General features: G+C 41.6%; 1 protein-coding gene and 1 long non-coding RNA gene across 5 annotated transcripts in view; one reads left to right on the plus strand and one right to left on the minus strand.

Annotated features, from left to right (window-relative positions):
* Positions 1 to 14,116, plus strand: part of SYNPO2 (synaptopodin 2) — a 172,141-nt gene that overhangs the window by 81,085 nt on the left and 76,940 nt on the right. The window lies entirely within an intron of this gene.
* The window catches only part of LOC129143846 (uncharacterized), a 36,368-nt gene that overhangs the window by 21,441 nt on the left and 811 nt on the right, over positions 1 to 14,116 (minus strand). The window lies entirely within an intron of this gene.

The raw sequence follows: 14,116 nt of genomic DNA on the forward strand, positions 1-14,116 counted from the left end.
AACTATTAGATGATTAGCATAAGGAAAATATTGAGCACTTTCATTGTTTCAATTATATTTTTCTATTATTAATTAACAGTATTAGGTAAAATTTCTGTTCATTGTCTAGGACTTCTGTTTAATAATGATAGCAAAAATTAATAATCGACATATATGAGCCTTCTTGGAAATGTACTTGTAATTTGTACTCACTTTCCACCTAGCAAAAGCTTTATCTGAAAGCTATTTTATTCCTGAATTATAAATTATCAACAGATTTCATTCTCTTAACAATTATCTGTCAAATGCCTACCATGTACCAGACATAAGCATGTAGATGAATAAACTACACTTCTACCCTAAGGTGCTCACATTTTATTCAGAACAAAATATAGATAAATAAATGTTTTATTGAGAAATTTCCAAAGGTCTTGCTATCATATGTGCCAATCAAGAGCCCCAGAAGTTTGATTGTTTCTGATCAAGATCTATGACACAGTCACTAGTGAATAACTCTGTCCCTTAGTACTCTTTAATATTCACTAAATAAAACAATAAGTTTGTATCCCTCCAATTTTTTTACTATATACCCTGTAATAACTTGATACCTCCCTTGGATAAGATGCATGAATGCTTTTACCTTAACCACCCCACATATTATTTACAAATTTGTCTGTATATGATAGAAAGCTAAATATACTTCCCATAGCAGATAACCTCATTTCATTATTATAAAGGGACTGTAGTAGAAAACTGGTCTTGCTATATCCAATTACTGCCAAAATAGAGAAAGCTACAAACACTCTAGAACCAAGGTGGGTGGATTTGGCCTATGACCACATAGGCTTTCTAAAGGTTCCCTTCATCTCAGAAGCATTTGCACATGCAGAGAAAAAGTCCTTAGAAGAGGACTAGAACACGGTGGGTGCTTTATAACTCCTTGTCAATAAATGAATGAATAAAGTAATCAATCAAAAAGATCACTTTTGTTTTTCTCAGAGAAATGTCAACGTGAGTTCCAGAGGACACGGAATCTTTTCATTTGTTTTGACCCCCAATGATACTTTGTCTCCTTAGACAGGCCTGTTGTTAGACCAACACTCTCTGGGGTGGCAAAAAGCTGGGGTCACTTTGGGACTGAGCACGTTCTGGTGCTAGTGAAAGGTCCTGTGAGCACCTTCCCTCCTTCTCTCCCTCCATGTTAAAATGCAATATGTTATTCTTTGACATGAAGATGAATATATGTTATATTTGATTTCTGAGATTTGCTCAGCGTCTTAAGTTAGCTGTTTTGGCTAATGTTTAGTAAATTAAACAATAAGCAGATAATTATTATGTGTCTTTTAAACTGAAAGCAAAGCAAACCCATGACTCTTAAGAACAAGGAGCCAGAATCCGTGGATGGTTATGTTATGCCAGTGTTTTCAAGACAGTAGAGGACTGGGCAACTATCTCAACGTTCCCAAATGTGGAAGGCTTAGAGTAGCTCTCCTACATCCCACCATCCTTTTAGGCTTTAACTTGAAATGATCAGTTTTACTCACAATGGAGATGCACTGGACAATGTGACTTAGACCTGAGGCTAGAATGGCACTTCCATATCTTTTAGGAATTAATGTTTATTACATTAAAGCCACTGGGTCTCCAGTGAAAGGGCAACCTGACTTATTCATTCATAGACAGCAAAGCTGGCCTGGAGAACAAAAGCTAGCTGGGCCTGCTAGGGCAGGGTTTGCCTACTTTCTGGGTCCTGAAGCACAAGTGAGCGCATCATCTGTGAACACGGTGGTCTGAGGCAGTAAGAGAAAGACCTGGCCAGCTCTTCCTTTTCAATGCAGTAACCATGGTCTCTGAAAAATAATGGCTCAATGACTTTCAGGCTCTCTTTAATCAAATTAGCTACTCTTCCCATGCCGAGAAGTGACAGGAGAGATCCAGAAGTGTTATGCTGTCCCATCCATGAGAGGGGTGGACATTCCCTCTTTTGAGAAAGTGTAAGAAGGAAAATAATGGTTTCTTCAACATCACATGATTCTACAGGGATAGACCTCATAGTGTGGTCCCAGTGAGTGTCATAGTACTCTACAGTGGTCTTGAACAGCTTCGTAGGCTTACATGTAGAACTCTATTTAATCTCCACAGAAATTCTATGTAGGAGTTATCCTAACTTCTGACGAGAACTTCCTCAGAACATAAAAGAAAGAGAGGAGACAGAATAATATTTAACTATACTTATAAAAACAATTCTGAGGCCAAGTGCAGAGGCTCATGCATGCCTGTACACTTTGGGAGACAGAGGGGGGAGGATCACTTGAGCCCAGGAGTTTGAGACCAACCTGGGCAGCATGGGGAGACCCTGTCTCTACAAAAAAAGAAAGAAAAAATAGCCGGGTGTAGTGGTGCGTGCCTGTAGTCCCAGCTACTTAGGAAGCTGAGGTGGAAGGATGGCTTCAGTCCAGGAGGTGGAAGCTACAGTGAACTGTGATTATGCCACTGCATTCCAGCCTGGCTGACAAAGGGAGACCCTGTCTCAAAAAAAAAGAAAAGGGAATTCTGAGATTTCAAGCAGAATCTGATTCCCTTACATTTCCCCAAATAGGAAAATAAAACACTTTTTATGTATTTTTTTCTTTTCCTCCAAGCCCTTCAAACTGTAAGGGCAGTTTGTCTAAACTAACTCAGAAGGGAAACGAGCAAATTTGTCTCTTAGGTGCTAGCTTTGTTTTTTCTCCATCACTTCTAGCATTGTCCTCTTAGGATTGTTGTCAGGTTTACAGAGTCAGCAAGGGTGAAACTGTTTTGCCCACTGCCTACAATTTTAAGTTATATATCTCTAAGTTTAAATCTAGTTCTGTGACCTTGGGCAAGCTACAAAAATCTCCTCAAAGTTCAGTTTACTTTTCATCACATAGTGGGTGCTTAATAATTTCAGTGTCTTTCATTTGAAAATTGGAAACAAATTAGATATTACAGGATCAGAAATACATATTTTGTAAGCTGGCTATCCCCGCTTGCTCACCTGCTTTTTCTCCCCATTCACACCACTTTTTCACACCAATGGTCCCCACTTATTATAACTCAACTTATGATGTTTCAACTTTACAATGGGCTTATCCATGCATTAAATGCATTTTTGACTTATGGTATTTTTTGATTTATGATGGGTTTTGTGGGACATAGTCCCATTGTAAGTTGAGGAGCATCTGTAGAGTGAAAAACATTTGAATTTTTGAGTAAGTCAGAATTATAGAATTAGTAATTCTATATTATTATGTGAATTCTGTTAATTATTATATGAATTCCATCAATTATAGAATTATTAATTCAAGGATTCTATTATACTATTATTAAAATTATAGTACCTCAAATATAAGACTTTCTCAGCATTTTAAAAAGTAGTTTTATTATACATATATACGTATAATGATTCTAGTAAGGCACACACTTGCACTAAGTGTGTGCACACAGAGGTCAGCTTCCTTTCATGGTGGTGCTGATTTTTAAGAGAAAGCCACAGCATAGCACGTATGATATGATACTGGCAGTTTTCATTTCTGTGATGAGTGAGGATGAATTAATCCCTGTGCATGTCAGGTTTGGCTAACCACCATAAAAATTTCCCTTCACCAAATGTAAATATGTATCTTGCCAAGTACTTTCCACTTACTTTTTAAGCTTCATGTTTTTATTGGAAATTTAACCCATGCGTGTTGAGTTATTTACTGAACTCAGAATACTTTTGGGCAAATGCCAGTTCATAGCCAAAAAATTCCTTCCCCACAAAAGAACCCACCATAAATAGCCACATTTTTTTCTTCTTTCCTTTCATTTTCCTAACCACAATTTTGGATATTAATTAGTATCAGAACTAAAAGAAGCCTAGTTTGGTCCTGAAGTTACATAAAAGCTATATAGGCTACACCAATCAGTAGCCACTGGACATAAAACCTAAACAAACCCCACTGAAATAAGCAATCTAACATCACTCAGAACATAGTTTAACACAAGTAAATTCTTCATTGACCTGTTTTAAGAGTCTTCTTTCTTCACAAAAGCAGGAGTCAGGTATTATTGTTCCCATTATACAGCTGAGGACGCTGACTTAAATCATCAACCTGCTTATCTTGGTCATATGATTTTAATTTTTGAAAAGAGAGTTGAGAATGAGAGTTAAACATAGCTGAATATTAAACCTGGACAATAATTATGTTTGAGCTAAGAAAAGAGGCATTTCTACAACACCTTTAGTGGGAGAGTAAATTTTAGTGCTCAAAGGGAATCAGCCATAGCAAGTGGCATCTGCAGCATTTCTCAGTGGGATGAGATAGAAAATCTCACACAGGTATTGTATCTCAGGCCTTAGAGATTCCATACCTAGTTGTAGTGGTGGCTCTTTTTAGAGCCAAGTTATATAACAGGCTTTCTTGTTTGTGAATATACAGTCCATCCTTGACTCTCTTGCCCATCCTTGGCCACTGGCCCAGCAGAGGCCTAGACCCAGAATATTGTGGAAAACTGGATTTCTTGCCAGATTAGGTTTGACTTCCCTCACAGTTCACTTGTCCACACCTATGACTTCTCCCACATCTATCCCTAATTGATATGTTCAGCCTTGATTTTTCATTTGTCTTCTAGTCTTAATTCAACAATTTGATTGATTTTAACACATCCCTTTGCTTGGATACTTGCTAGCAATGTTCTCACATACAATCAATGTTAATACTGAAAATTTTGAAAAGACAGCTGGGATTTTAGGGTTTCTTTCCCCAGATTTTGATTCTTTCCCTATGTTTCTTTCTTCTACCAACAGCATCACCATTATTAGGACTTTAGATTCATCCTTGACTTCTGCTTCTCTACATACCCTATCTCTCCACTAAGGTGCAGTTTGCTTCAAATGTTGTCTCTTATCTCCTTCCTGGGGTTATTACAGATAACTCTAATCCAGGCTCTCATCGCGTTGTGTTTGCAGAACTTTAATGGTTTCCTTGTTTCTCTATCTTCAGTCATCTCCTGTCTAGTCCATCCTACACACTGACTAATCTCCCTAGAGTGCTTACAAACCAATAATAATTTCTCATCACTACTGGATGAGAGCCAAGTGTTACATTCTGGCATTCAAAACTCTTTTCAGTATGGTTCTACCCCAGTAATCCACCCTTACTTTCAATAACCTGTCACACACACCTTGCACCCACGTGAGGCCACCCTCTGCACCTCCAGGAGTACACCGGACTCTTTCCCACCACTGTTCTCTCATACTTACCTTATGGGCCACATATCGCTCAGTCATTGGGCTAAAGGAGCTAGACAAAGACCAGCACACAGAGTAATAAATAATTTGGGTGACAGATCCCAAAATCTATGTAGTACTACTGCTAGAAGGAAGACAAATCAACAAGTAGAATAGAGTTTGGGCAACTATGGCAACAGAAAATTTGGGGTTGTCTGGGCAAGGAGTTCCTTTCAGAAAAAGCCAAGCTTTAAGAGTGGGAATAGGCTGGCATATGAATGACAAACAGAGATGAAGGATCCAATACAACCATTATGAGGAACTTAAGGATACACACAGACAGGACTTGGGATATCTACTAACAAGTGGTAGCAGAGTCCAAGCAATCAGGTGAAATTCAAGAGCAGGACTTTCACCCTCAGGAAGGAGGAGGAGGTGCAAGGGGAAATTCCTGTCATAGAAGAGCTGGGTTACCACACAATTTATTAAGGGCACAATTAAGTCACAAAGAGTAAGACACACAGGGATATAGTTACAGGATTAGTTCCCTAGCACAAGGCAGAAGCCTAATCATCAAAACTTGGACTCTGGATCAGAGCCAACCAGCATTAAGTGACCCAGTCTCATACCCCAAAAAACACAGGGCTAAGAATATGTGCTCCAGAGCCTGAGAGGGAATCTACCATAGTAAATGCCTTTGAACTTGAATTTCATTCTCCTGCCACTAGCTGCATGATCAGACACAAGTCCCATAACTTTTGTGAGCCTTACTTTCCTCAAAGTGAGGAGAAAAATAAATATTTTACAGATTTGTTGCAAAAATATAAAAGTGCTGGCTATGGAGCCTGCCATTGATTAATAGACTCCCTGTCCTCTACCAGAGCTTTTGAAATCGTTCTTGCCCAATAACTGGATTGACTCTAGTGACTTTGTGTCCAGAATTGGTGGGTTCTTGGTCTCACTGACTTCGAGAATGAAGCCGCGGACTCTCGCGGTGAGTGTTACAGCTCTTAAGGTGGCACGTCTGGAGTCTGTCCCTTCTGATGTTCAGATGTGTTCGGAGTTTTTTCCTTCTGGTGGGTTCGTGGTCTCGCTGGCTCAGGAGTGAAGCTGCAGACCTTTGCGGTGAGTGTTACAGCTCTTAAGGCAGCGCGTCTGGAGTTATTCATTCCTCCCGGTGGGCTCGTGGGGCTCAGGAGTGAAGCTGCAGATCTTCGCGGTGAGTGTTACAGCTCATAAAAGCAGCGTGGACCCAAAGAGTGAGCAGTAGCAAGATTTATTGCAAAGAGCGAAAGAACAAAGCTTCCACACTGTGGAAGGGGCCCGTAGCGGGTTGCCAATGCTGGCTCGGGCAGCCTGCTTTTATTCTCTTATCTGGCCCCACCCACATCCTGCTGATTGGTAGAGCCGAGTGGCCTGTTTTGTCAGGGCGCTGATTGGTGCATTTACAATCCCTGAGCTAGATACAAAGGTTCTCCACGTCCCCATCAGATTAGTTAGATACAGAGTTTCCACACACAGGTTCTCCAAGGCCCCACCAGAGCAGCTAGATACAGAGTGTCGATTGGTGCATTCACAAACCTTGAGCTAAACACAGGGTGCTGACTGGTGTGTTTACAAACCTTGAGCTAGATACAGAATGCCGATTGGTGTATTTACAATACTTGAGCTAGACATAAAGGTTCTCCACGTCCTCACCAGAGCAGCTAGATACAGAGTGTCGATTGGTGCACTCACAAACCTTGAGCTAAACACAGGGTTCTGATTGGTGTATTTACAATCCCTGAGCTAGATATAAAGACTCTCCACGTCCTCACCAGAGCAGCTAGATACAGAGTGTCAATTGGTGCGCTCACAAACCTTGAGCTAAACACAGGGTGCTGATTGGTGTATTTACAATCCCTGAGCTAGATAATAAAGACTCTCCACGTCCCCACCAGACTCAGGAGCCCAGCTGGCTTCACCTAGAGGATCCCGCACCGGGGCTGCAGGTGGAGCTGCCTGCCAGTCCGGCGCCGTGCGCTCGCATTCCTCAGCCCTTGGGTGGTCGATGGGACTGGGCGCCGTGGAGCAGGGGATGGTGCTCGTCAGGGAGGCTCAGGCTGCACAGGAGCCCATGGAGGGGGTGGGAGGCTCAGGCATGGCGGGCTGCAGGTCCCAAGGCTTGCCCCGTGGGAAGGCAGCTAAGGCCCGGGGAGAAATCGAGCTCAGCGCCGGTGGGCCAGCACTGCTGGGGGACTCAGTACACCCTCTGCAGCCACTGGCCTGGGTGCTAAGTCCCCCATTGCCCGGGGCCGCAGGGCTGGCCGGCTGCTCCGAGTGCGGGGCCCGCCAAGCCCACGCCCACCCGGAACTCCAGCTGGCCCGCAAGCGCGGCACGCAGCCCTGGTTCCCGCTCACGCCTCTCCCTCCACACCTCCCTGCAAGCTGAGGGAGTGGGCTCCGGCCTTGGCCAGCCCAGAAAGGGGCTCCCACAGTGCAGGGGACTGAAGGGCTCCTCAAATGCCACCAAAGTGGGAGCCCAGGCAGGGGAGGTGCCGAGAGCAAGCGAGGGCTCTGAGTACTGCCAGCATGCTGTCACCTCTCAACTTGAGGAGACACTAGCCTTGTGGGTGGGATCCAGCCATTCTCCTGATGGCAGGGAAGAGCTTCAGAGGCTAGAAATCAGACATGTCTGGATCATAATCCTACCTTGTCTGTGGAGCATCAACTTTGCCCTATAGAAATTTCTGCATTATGTAGGCCTCCTTTGAACATATATCATGGTGAGTAGTGCTTGACCTTGTACAGTGTTAGAAATCCCACTTTTGACATCTCTAAAGCAACCCTGTAGGTTTATGGCATTGCCACTTATAATTTTGCAAAGACATAACTTCCACTCAGGAGTTCTGCAAGCCTGGTTCCAGGTAGTAGGTTACTAGCCAAGTGAGTGAACCCAGCAAATAGGACCTCATATATAGTCCAACATAGTTTTGTTGTTATCAAGTTGCTGTTGCATGAATATTTTATGAGGGAATTATATGCTACTGTAGAATTTGTGGATTGAGAATTTTCTAAGATCTTTGGGTGAATTCCTTGAAAATGTCAATGGCTTATGATATCATAACTTATTGATTTTCTAGTTGCACCTTGCTTCTTGGCCAGATTTGCCCATCTAAATTTCAAGCTTCTCTAGGAATGAGCCAAGTCACATCTTTCCCTTTGTTCCCCACAATTTAGCCCAAAGTTGCCTTCAAAGCAAGCATTTAACCTGCAGTTGCTGATTGATTGAATTACTGTATCTTGTTGTCATTTTATTTAGTTTTTAGAATTCTAGATAATCATTTTCTCTAATTGTTCAGTTGCATCAAAAATAAAATATGACAGTTTCCCTAGCATAGTAAAAAGTGCAGTAAAACACAAAAGAGTTGGGTCTAGCATTAATTTTTTGACAAGAAAAACATGACAAACCATTTGCAGGGAAACTTCGGCTATACCTTATCCTCGTCACCAGTTGGCTTATGAATAATCAGGGTAATTTATATTACCTTGTTCTGTTTACTATATATATATGTATTCCAATGGATTTTCCACTTGTCCCAATGATTTGCTGAAACGGAAAAACATTCAACTTCATTTACAAGGTAATGATTATCAGTGCCCAATCAAATCTCCCTGCTTCCAGATTTTTAAAAAAATGTTATTTATTTTGAGAAATGATGCCAGGACTTTAAGACTAATCATAGGTACAAATATACCTGTGTATTTCATGTGAAATACTCCTGCCATGACACACACACACACACACACACACACACTTAGCCCATTTGTTGAAAAGTGCCTGTAACCTTTTTATGTATAGGACTCCCTTGTCCAACTTATTGTTTTATCCTATGTAGTGCCCTTGAATTGAATTCTGCTTTTCAATAACACTGGCCCGCACACATAGCGCATTCTTACATCATTTCTGATGCCATTGCTCTAGTTGAAATCTTTATTGTTTAACACCTGTACTGATGCGATATACTCCAGAGGTGATTTTGGATCGGCCTCTTTTGCTTTCCAATCGTTCTGTGCATTTTGCTTTCTGGCTTGCAGCTCCATGGCACCTCTCATCTCCTTAGCACAAAACAAAAACACCCCTAGAATATGGCTCTGACCTTCCTGTCCAGACTTGCCTTCTACTATTTTCCCTTACCCGCCACAGTCTCTCCTGCTTAGCTATCTCTTGAATAGTGGCTATGCTTTCCTACTGCCATAGCGTTGTTTTGCCAGTACTGCTTAGCATCTTCTCTCTTCCTGTGGAAAGAAAGAATTTTGTCACCTACAAAAGTCTTTGTATGCTGTAAGGCCGGGTCTCAAGGCAATTTACTTTGTAAACCCCTTTCCTGAGCCAATGACCTAAAATCTCACCCTCAGCTCTAAGTCAGAATCATATACTACCATCTTGTTTATCAAGTACTTACTATTGGCTGCCTTATTTTCTAGTTGTTTACACATGCAACTTTTTACTAGATTGCATGCACTTTGTGGGCAAGGCCTATCCCTGGCCTAACTTTGTATTTCCGTACTGTTTATGACAATGTCTTGCCAATGGTATGTGCTCAGTAAATATTTGTTCACTGGTTGGATATCCTTTCATTATCTATACTATATTTTCAGCACAATGACAGGGTAGCAACAGAGGCATCTATTGCAGGAGGCCATACAAATTGTACCTCAGAAATTCATATAACCAGGAATTATAGTCTGAGCAATTACTTTAATAGGTTAGAATCTCTCTGTAATTATAGGTTACAGATGGTGACATAAAAACACTAAGAGGTCAGGAAGTTTCTTCCGCACTCAGCATACTTGAACTAAAAAGAGTGGACATTTCATAATTCTGAGCACCTTGGTCTATTGCTTGGTCTGTGCTTCGTGTTATTCTCAAGAAAGGAGACTGGAGCTCAACCATCACTCATCCACACTTGTGTTATCTTTAAGCACTGTAGAGGAAAAAACTCTTTTGGAGTTTGAAGAATAAAGTTGGATACATTGCATAGTATATGCGGTTTTTAAGCTAACTTAAAGGGAAAGCTTCCTGAATGAAAATAAATCATATTAGTTTAATGATGGCTGCTATCAATAATGATATATATACCCATATATAGTATAGTGTAGTAAAAACTTTTCATCTGTTTTCTGGAAATCTTGATTTTCAACTCTTTCTAATGTATTTTTCTTTGGGGGCCCACTCAGACCTTACAATATGTCTTCTGGAGGCACAGAGTGAAAAGCCTTGTTAGTCTGCTGATGTGCCTTCAGACCTTCTCCAGACTATTCCTTGACCAGAACCATCCCTTTTCTGGCTGGCTTTTCTGGTAGAGTCTATCCACACTCCTAGAACTGTCTACTGTTTGCTTGGCAAGGTCTACCTAGATCCTTCCTTGGCCTGCATCCTCCTGGGAGCTGTGGGGTCACCATGAGCCTTGTTACTTCTTTCTTTTCCCCCCTTCCCCAGCACACACCCACACATGCCATCATTCCACCGACTGGACTAATTTTATCAGAAACTAGACTTGTAAATTAACAGAGACATATATGATTTCATTTACAATTTGAAAAAAAAAGAACTTGATTAATAAGTGTCAGCATCACCATTCAGAGTAGCTATAACTATCACAGCATAAAGTAGCTGGAAAAGAAGCACATATATAGAATCCAGTGGTTTTCAGATTCCAATTTATAAAATGGATAAAAGTGAACCTGGTTTAGTTAAAGAAGGGAGGGAAAGAGGACGCTGCCTCTTAGGCCCCATCCTGGTGGTGGCATGTGTGGCATGCCATCTGCACATAAGCCTATGAACCCCTAATCTGAGTTACATGAAACACTTTGCCTATGTGGAAACTGAGCCTGGAATGGTTAAGCGACTTGCTCACAGTCATATACCCAGTTTGTGGCAGAGCTGATTCTCAATCTCAAGTTACTAAGCACAGTTTCCTTTTTCTGGGCTTTTCCCACAGCACCAAATAACTGCTAGATAAAGCACTCTTTCCTGCTCATTGCGCTGGTCCAGTTTATCTCTGTGCCCAAGAGCAGTTTAGAAGAACTAGCATTTTCCATGCAAAAATCTTTGTTGAAGGAGATTCATGATTAACTGAAATCACCCAAAGTACCACAAACAATGCAACAAACCATGAAGGACAGCACAGCGTGTGTTTTTATCTGACCCATTTGTTCCAGGATGGGCTCTCCAGTTGAACAGCCTAACAGCCCTGCAACCAACCTGTCTCATAAGCCCTGCACAGAACAACCCAGCAGAATTCCTAAGCCTGCTCACATAAACAACCAGAGAAGTTAATCATAGGCATGAGAGACTTTTGGTGGTGGCCAATTAGAGCAGACCCCCCACAGAGCTTCATCATAGGGTAGCCACGTCAATGTCAATACCCTCCTCCGTGCAACAATCCTTGTGATTAATGTAATCACCATAATTACTGACCTCTCTTCTGAGAGTCTTGGCCACATGGAAGAGTTGAATGCTTTCCCTGAATGCGTTGTCTCCATACAATGTATGTCCTTAATTATAGAACATGATGTCATAAGTTCTGATTAGGGGGTTGCCCTAGAGGAGCTGAGGATTGGCCCCAAAGGCATAAGGGGGCCAGTTCAACTCATAGCCCACCCTAGTCCTCCCGGTCACATGCAGGTAGCCAGTTACTTGGTAATTAACAAAACAAGCTTGTGGTTGTTGCTGTCGTCCATTTTACTCCTATGTCTTTTGGGGCCTTCTTGGGAAATAAAGGCTTCCTTTTTCCTCATGTACCTCATAATTATTGTGCCCCAGAACTGGCACATAATTATTATTATTTTTCCATTCAGGAGTTAATGCTTCAGCCAAACAGGTCTGGATGGAAACCCAGTTTGCATTCAGAGGAAAATAGTTGACTATTCTCAGTCTAGACCACTTGAGGGCGGCATTGCCTTAGGAGAGTGTGTTTTGACCAACTAATACATAACCTAAGGAGGAAATATGCAGCGTGGGTGTCACAGGCACATCATTGTAATTCAGGGAATAAAACCACAAAAAATGAGAACATACTCCCAGGGAGTCAACTCACATTTAGGAATGAAGGAATAAATGTCTAATTTTAAATGTGGTTGCAAAGTTTTTTTTTACATAACAGAATTGCTTGAGGCAGGCACGCTGTAAACCATTTATATGGGGAGGGATTTATTCCGTGAAATGAAGTGCTATTGAAAAAAAAGATAATGTCCAGTGCAGTATAGAAACAAAAAAGGCAAACTAAAATATATTGCACAATGAAGCCTGGGGACAAAATCATGAGTATGTTTGCATGTCTTTATAATCCTCTCGGATGCACATAGTTCTTCACCATGGACATGTCCCCATTATAACCTCTTTTAATTTGGCAGGGAGCTGCTCCTTTGCCTTTCCTTCATATTTTGGGGGTCAATCCAGATGAATGAGAGAAAATAAAAGAGGGGGAAGAGAAGAGAAGGAGGATGGTATGCCCCTCTGTACTTGGAGAATCACTAGCGGTGGTCTCAGTCACAGGGAGACAGACTGGTTCCACTCATCTCTGATCCTGCCCCAATAAATTACTTGCAGATATCTTTTTGGTAGTTTTCACAGGATGCTAATAAACTGATCAGCCTAGTATGCTAGAGATATTTAAGTTCTCTTTCCAAATATCACTGCATACGTACCTAAATAACAGACCAATCATTGATTTCCAGAAACCTGTCTGGAAGGCATTCTACATTCTTTCCTTTGCTTCTTTTTATGGGCCACAGAAAGAACATGATAGTTCTTGAATACATTTCCCAGATTGTCCAAAGAGGTCAAACTCCTAATGTTAAGCACAGTTCTTTTGAGACTGTGGTTGTGGGGGAGAAATTAAAGAAAGATCTGGAAGCTAATGGAAGCTACTCAGATGAGTAGCTTCTTTAGTGCAACCTCAGCTGGAACGTCAGTGACTCCTGAAAATTCTTTCTTCCCTCCCAAGTCAATATCCTATCAAATTGCTTTCTGTATTTTTTTGCAAATCTCCAAACAGAAACTCATGGAACACAGAGGTAATCTTGGCTACTTTGCAGAGATGGCCAAGGAGATTAGGTGTGAACTTCTCCGGTTTTCTTCCCTTCATTGTTAACTTTGCCTTTATTCATCCCTTTCAGTCTTTTCCAGGATCTTGTTCCATCAAACATCTCCCTACCTCCACCCTTTCCTTTTCAACCTTTTCCTCTGTACTTATGGGGAAAGTTCTTTACCTCATTTCTCTTTCCAGCATCTATTCTCTCTGCCTCCATTCACACTAGATTCCTTGAAACAGGTCTACACCAGACACCCCCATGCTCTGGCCTTCCTTTACTATTTCCCTTGCATTATTTTCTCCAGAAACTACCCTTTAAACCCCACCCATGAGCTACTCATCTCCAGGTGGCTCAGTGGTTTCTTCTCAGCTCTTCCTCTTAGTGCATTACATTCCTATTACCATAATGGCAGCATTGATCTAAAATCCCCTGACCTCTCTCCCTTTGAAATACTTTCTTCATCAGAATTCAATAACACGCATACTCACTCACTGAACATTTCTCCTTAGTCTCTGTTGGCCCCACTTCTACTTCCTCCTTGATGTAAGAATTTTTCAGTACTCAGCCCCTTTATCTGCCGTGTTCTTTACTGAGCTCATAGAATCCTACAACTTTAACTACCACTTCTTTGCTCATAACTCCTCAGTAATATTTCTAACAATCTCTCTCCCAAGCTACGTGCCTGCCCTTCCAACAGGATATTTGTCATTTCCACATCTATGTCCTATATCATAGGCAAACATTTCCAAAACAGAACTCATCTTTCCTGCACAGCCTCCCCATATCCTGGTCCCAAACTGAGTTCCCCTCCTTACCTTTCCTCAA

This window comes from Pan troglodytes, chromosome 3, assembly GCF_028858775.2.
Source record: "Pan troglodytes isolate AG18354 chromosome 3, NHGRI_mPanTro3-v2.0_pri, whole genome shotgun sequence".
NCBI lineage: Eukaryota > Metazoa > Chordata > Mammalia > Primates > Hominidae > Pan > Pan troglodytes.